This window comes from Lichenostomus cassidix, chromosome 2 (assembly GCF_008360975.1).
Source record: "Lichenostomus cassidix isolate B80296 chromosome 2, HeHo_3.0, whole genome shotgun sequence".
NCBI classification, from domain to species: domain Eukaryota; kingdom Metazoa; phylum Chordata; class Aves; order Passeriformes; family Meliphagidae; genus Lichenostomus; species Lichenostomus cassidix.
In genome coordinates, this window is record NC_139482.1 from 147993297 (window position 1) to 147999296 (window position 6000).

General features: G+C 47.7%; 1 protein-coding gene across 4 annotated transcripts in view; it reads right to left on the bottom strand.

Annotated features, from left to right (window-relative positions):
• PTK2 (protein tyrosine kinase 2) overlaps positions 1-4432 on the bottom strand; it is a 189474-nt gene extending 185042 nt beyond the window's left edge. For all 4 annotated transcript variants that reach the window (XM_085053659.1, XM_085053658.1, XM_085053655.1 and 1 more), the window contains exon 1: positions 4272-4432. The gene's annotated coding sequence lies outside the window, so the exon portion shown is untranslated. The remainder of the gene's footprint in view (positions 1-4271) is intronic.
• Between the last annotated feature and the right edge of the window lie 1568 nt (positions 4433-6000).

A 6000-nucleotide genomic window follows, 5' to 3' on the forward strand; every position in this document is an offset into this window, starting at 1 on the left:
CACATTTTAAGCACCATCAGAGCCAGAGAGAACCAGTTTCTGTGGTTCTCCTGCCACCTCTGAAACTATTTCTTCCATAAACAATTCCCTGAGTGAACTCCATCCCTGTGATGTGCTGAAAGATGCATCAACTGCTGAAAATTGCAAGGAGATGCTTGGAAAGCTACCACACACCTGGGTAATCACAGCTGTCTCTCTTGTGTCTGCTTTAATACAAATCCAGAAAACCAGATCAAGTCACGTGAAGCTTTTTGTGCTTTTGCTTGACTATATTTTTGTGGGTTTATTGCTTTGTTTTTGGTTGGTTTTTTTTTTTTAATAGAAGACCTAACAGTCAGAAGTCTGCCCAAATACAAGACTCATATCCCAGCATCAGGAACACAACGCTGAACAAGCAACAAACTCCTGTCTTAGGAAGCTTACATGGTGGAGAGAACACAAAATTTATACAGGCATGGATAGGGAACAAAAATTAAAGCCTACAAGCCAAAACTTGCAGGTTTTTACACTCTTCAGCCCCGAAATAACCACTTTCTTCAACAGTTTTTCTTATTAGAAATCAACCATTGCCTGATTATGGAGAGCAGGACATGAGCAATGAAAGCTTTCAGAAAGCTCTACCTGATCATCTCCACAGATGTCCTTCCTCTTCTACACCCAAAAAACTATTTAAAACCAGGTATTTATCTGGATATCACGTTTTCCACTTAATTTCTGATTCTTTCAGCTTCATGTCTTTGTAACAGACAAAATAAACCACAATCATTCAACACTAGTAGAACACACTGAACTTCCAAGGCTCCTAAGTGACATTATATACAAACCAAGAGACTCACTTGAAATTGCTAACAATTTACAAACTCTACTCTTGCACTAATCTGCATCAAGTTCTAGGTTTGTTGTTTTGTCTGTATTCTTTTTTCCCAAACACTCAGAATGAAAAAGACAGCTTTTAGCACATAACTATCCTGCAAAAGTTACCATTCAGGGAGACAGGGATCACTGCAGTTCAGGTGCTAAATAAATGCATTCAAAATTGACTTTTAGAGTGTTCCTCCATAATTTCTGCTCTTATTCTATACAAGAATTCAAAGTGATCAGTAAGGATTTGCTTGTTGCAGTTTTTAAAATTCTGACCTGTAATTAGAACCTTTTCAAGAAATGAAGTCAATATGTCCATGTTTTCAGTGGTACTTGAAACTTTAGAATTACACTAACACGAGATGAGAGGAAACACACATTTAGTCTGGAAACCACATCTGATGGAGCTAAATATCAGTCACACCAGGAAACAGCCCTGGAATATGAATTCCAGTATGAGATCCTTTTTAAGTACCTTCAGGCAATAATCTACATAAAATGTAAAGGTACAAAGATCCAAATGTAAGACAAATAAAACTACAGAAGACTATTCAAATTTTCTGTGTTTTTAGAGATTTAACAGCAAAATTACAACCTATTTATAGTTACCAATATTCTTCAAAATTACACTTTGAGAGACCCAAAGTTCTCTGTCATAGGGAAAAGCACTTTTTCATAAATCCTGAAATATATCAAATGAATGGGGAAAGCCTGTATTGTTATTATGAGTGCTACATCAAAATAAAGACCATACTAATACAAACAGCAGTGCCTGCCAGGGGAAGAAAGAAAAAAAGATCATTTTGTTATACAAATGGCAAGAAATAAATTATTGATTCTTGAGTTACCTTCCTAGTGGAGAAAAAAAACCCAAACCACCACATTCAGTGATACCTTAAAAACACAGAAGACAATCTTCTAAACCAGTAAAGCCACCTCTTGTACTACTTAATCTCTAAAAAGCACTCCTGTTTTTCTCTCCTCCTATCATCCCCCACAAAATATCTGTTAGCTCAGTGGAGTTCACAATACTGAGATCCCCCATTCAACTACTACTCATCATGTGGTAAACCACTGTATTACCAAAAAAAAAAAAATGCCCTTTCTGCAACAGGTAACACACTTTGAAGCAAAGTCACATCACTAGATATCTTGAAAGAATTTTTAAACCTATTTCAGCAAATTACACATTCAAGACATGAGTGCTATTCTGACAATATTCCTTTCTGGATGAAGTATTCCAATGGGCTACTAGTTGATTGCTGTGTCACTACACATGCTTAGTACCTTTAATAATGCCCAAGGCTGAGGCAAAAAAAAAAGCTTAGAGCTTTTGACAAATAAGCACTATGTCATTTTCTTTTCATGTATACATTTTAACCTTCCTGCAAAATAAAAGGTCAACCAACACAAACATCAATCCCAGCCATGTTCCACAAAAACTGCATTTAAGACATAATAGCTCAAAAGACAAATTAATTTCACAACTGTTTTTCTCTTGTTGAGTTGCCTGTACAGTTTTACAGTCCTGGGAGACGCAATTTTTCCAGCAACCAGTGTTTGCTCCCTTTTTGTTCTGTTAACAGGATCCCACATTTTAGGACCATTAAATTTCCTGCATGGATCTATCTCAAAGATACACACACACACATTCTGTACAGAATCTCAGCCACAAACCTTGCTTTGAGAAATCCAAGGGCTGTGGTTCCCATCCACAAATCACACCACACAGGCAAAGGTGTTCCCACAAAAGGGGGTAGGGTAACAGTCTGATTTCATGAGTAACAAAAAAGGAGTCAGGTGGAAAAAAGACGTGGTGGAATTTTGGATGTGGGCAACATCAGTGAGATAACAAACTGTTCCAAATAACTGTTTAACATTTAATATTTTCTGGCCCAAATCCAGCTGTGCTCTTGACCTTACCCAGGTTTAACAGAACCAGAGACGACAAAGGCAGATTAGCTTTGTGGAATGTGGGACTTTTCCAATTAATCCAGAAGGGGGAAAAAATATATCAAACAACCTAATGCCAAAGGAGTGTGAATTTTAATGGAACACTGCAATACCACTTCACTCTTACACTAACATTTGCACTAAATACTTCAATATGAATTCCCAAATGTTTCTCTTTTCGAGTGAATTTTTTGTTCAAGGCCTTTACTACAGCACTGTTCTTACCCCAGTGAAACTGCCAAAAACTGGGCAGTCTTACTCTGCCTCAGTGCCAGGGCCTGCAGGATGCTCTGCTCCCAAAACACTGGAATAGGACTGACAGAAACAACATAGCCAACAGTGTTTCAGCCAGAAAACAGAAAAAAAAAAAAAGAAAAAAAAAAAAAAAAAGAACGGGAAATCAAAGAGAAAAGTCTCCCCCTTGTCCCAGAAAAGCAGCATCAGAGTGCAGGAGGTCTGGGAAGAGAATGGATGTGAGAACTGGCAATGTACAGCATATGCTTCAGAATTAGTCGCGGGGATTTGAGGAGAACGATTCTCTGTTACAGCTGCAATTCCCACTGTACTCCAAAATCAGGTTTACAACCGCAAAACGAAGAGATATCAGATTTCTCCGAGAAGTGCAAAGGCTGCTCTGTGTGATCCAACTTCAGTGGAGCACCGGGAGCCGCGCAGGGACATCGCTGCCCTTCCTTCCTTCCCCGCACACACCGGGGCTCTCCGCCTCAAGGGAGCAGAACATGCCCCCATTCTCTCTGGATCACACGGTCCCAGCGAGCCCAGCACCAGAACAAACCAAAAATAAACCTCCAAAACCCACACACCTAAAAAACCCCCCAAACCCTATAGAGAAGAAACCTCAGCCACTTCCCCTGCGCTCCCGCTCCGGCTCCAAGAGGCAGCCAGCGATTTACGCGCTTGCCTGAGGAGGGGAAGGGGCAAAGCCGGGCGGTCCGGCTCCGGCAGCGAGGGGACACCTCCTTCTCCTCCCTTCCCTTTCCCTTTGTTTACTTTGCGGACCGTCCCGCTCCACCTCGCCGCCTCCCGACACATCCGGTGGGACCGGCCGGGGCTGCGGGGCGGGCAGGGCGCAGGGGCGGCCGGATCCCCCGGGAGGGGGACGGGGCAGGCGGGGCACCGATGACCTCTCCCCGCAGCCTCCTCCTCTGCCATCCCCTTCCCATTCAGCCTTGCCGGGGAGGGAAGCGGCTCTGCCCGGAGAGACCCCCAGCCCACCGCGCGGTGCCTCCCGCAGCCCCTCCCCGGGGACACGGGAACGGGCGGCACCGGGGACGATCCTCCCTTCCCTGCGGAGCCGCCGCCGCTCCCGGAGCCGGGGGCTGGGGCGGGGGACACGGAAGGAGACGCTGCTGCCCCCCTGCACCCCCTTCCCGTGATGTAAACCGGGGCCGCTCCGCCCGCCCCCTCCCCGGGCAGCGCTCGCCGCCGGCACTCACCGCGCTGCGGGCACGGCCGCCTCCGGGGCCGCGGCGGAGAGGAGAAGCCGCGGTGGAGGAGGAGGAGGACGAGGAGGAGGAGAAGGCTCCGGAGGGTCTGCGCGGGCAGTGCCGCCTCCCTGCCTCCTCCTCCCTCCCTCCCTCCGGCCCTCTCTCCCCGCCCTCCCGGCGCGCTGCACCATGGGATGCGCCGCTACCCCCCTCCCCCCCCCCAACATGGCCGCGGGGGGTCACGGTGCCGCCCTCAGGGGTGAGGCGGGGAGGCGGGCAGGGCAAGACGCTCCCGGCCCGTCCTGTCGCCGTGCCGTGCCGTGCCGTGCCGTGCCGTGCCGTGCCGTGCCGTGCCGTGCCGTGCCCGCCTCGAGGGCTCTCCCCTCCCTCCTTCTCTCCTTCCCCGAGGCAGCGCAGATCCTGACGGGATCTGGCCGATTTGCTTGGGAAGAGGCGAAGTTTAACGCCTTGTCCTCGCTCAGTGGCACCGGCTGGCACAGCTGTTCTCTTGTTCTGTCACTGGGATATTCCAGTTGTGGAGTCTCCCGCCCTGGAGTTATCCCAGAGCCGTCTGGACTCGATCCTGTGCCCTGTGCTGGGCTCAGAGCCCGGTGCTGATAACAGCAAGGTTGCTGGTTCGATCCCCGGGTGCGACATTCGTGTAACGAGTTGGACTCGGTGATCCTTGTGCGTCCCTTGCAACTCAGAATATTCTGTGTTCTGTGGTCCTTTCCATCCTTACCAGCCTGCGGCTGTATATTTCTGTGATAGCCTTTTTCAAGGAAATACTTGGCATTTACTTTAAAATGACCACAGCAGTTGAGTGCCCATCAGTCATTAAGTATATTTAAAAACCTTAATTTAATAAGTCTGAAATCACAAGATCATGGAATGGGAAAGATTGGAAGCGACCACAGTGGGTCATCTGGTCCAACTTCCCTGCTCCAGCAGGGTCATTACAGAGCACATGGCACAGGATTGTGTCTGACAGTTTGGAATATGTCCAGGGAGGGACACTCCACAACCTCTCGTGGCAATGGTGGAACTTCTTGTGTATCAGTTTCTGCCCATTCCCCTTGTGCCATTGCTGGGCACCAGGAGCAGAGCCTGGTCCATCTCTGAGCTCTCCCTGCAGACACTGACAGACAGGGATGAGGTTCCCTCTCAGTCACCTCTTCTAGAGGCTGAACAGCCCCAGCTCCCCCAGCCTTTCCTCATGAAAGAGGTGCTCCAGTCCCTCCATCATCTCTGCTGGACCCACTCCAGGAGCTCCCTGTGTCTCCTCTACTGAGGAGCCCAGAACTGGACACTCCAGATGAAATGTGGGGGTCAGGGTCAGCCTCTTCTCCCAGGCAACAAGTGGCAGGATGAGAAGAAATGGCCTCAAGCTGCACCAGGGGAGGCTCAGGATGGATATCAGGAAGAATTTTTGCATTGAAGGGTTGTCAAATATTGGAAGGAGCTGTCCAGGGAGCTGGTGGAATCACCACCCTTGGAGGCATTCAAAAAACAACTAGACATGGCACTCAGTGCTGTGGTTTAATCGACATTGTTGTGTTTGGTCAAAGGTTGGACTCGATGATGTTGGAGGTCTTTTTCCAACTGACATGACTTTGTGATTCTGGGAAGGTGACATTTTAAATGTCTCTATTAATCTTTCCCTTACCTCTAGTGGCAGCTAGTATTGTTTTTTCTCTCCTGCCTGCCCCAGGCAGCCAGAGCTTGAGCTCCTCCTCTG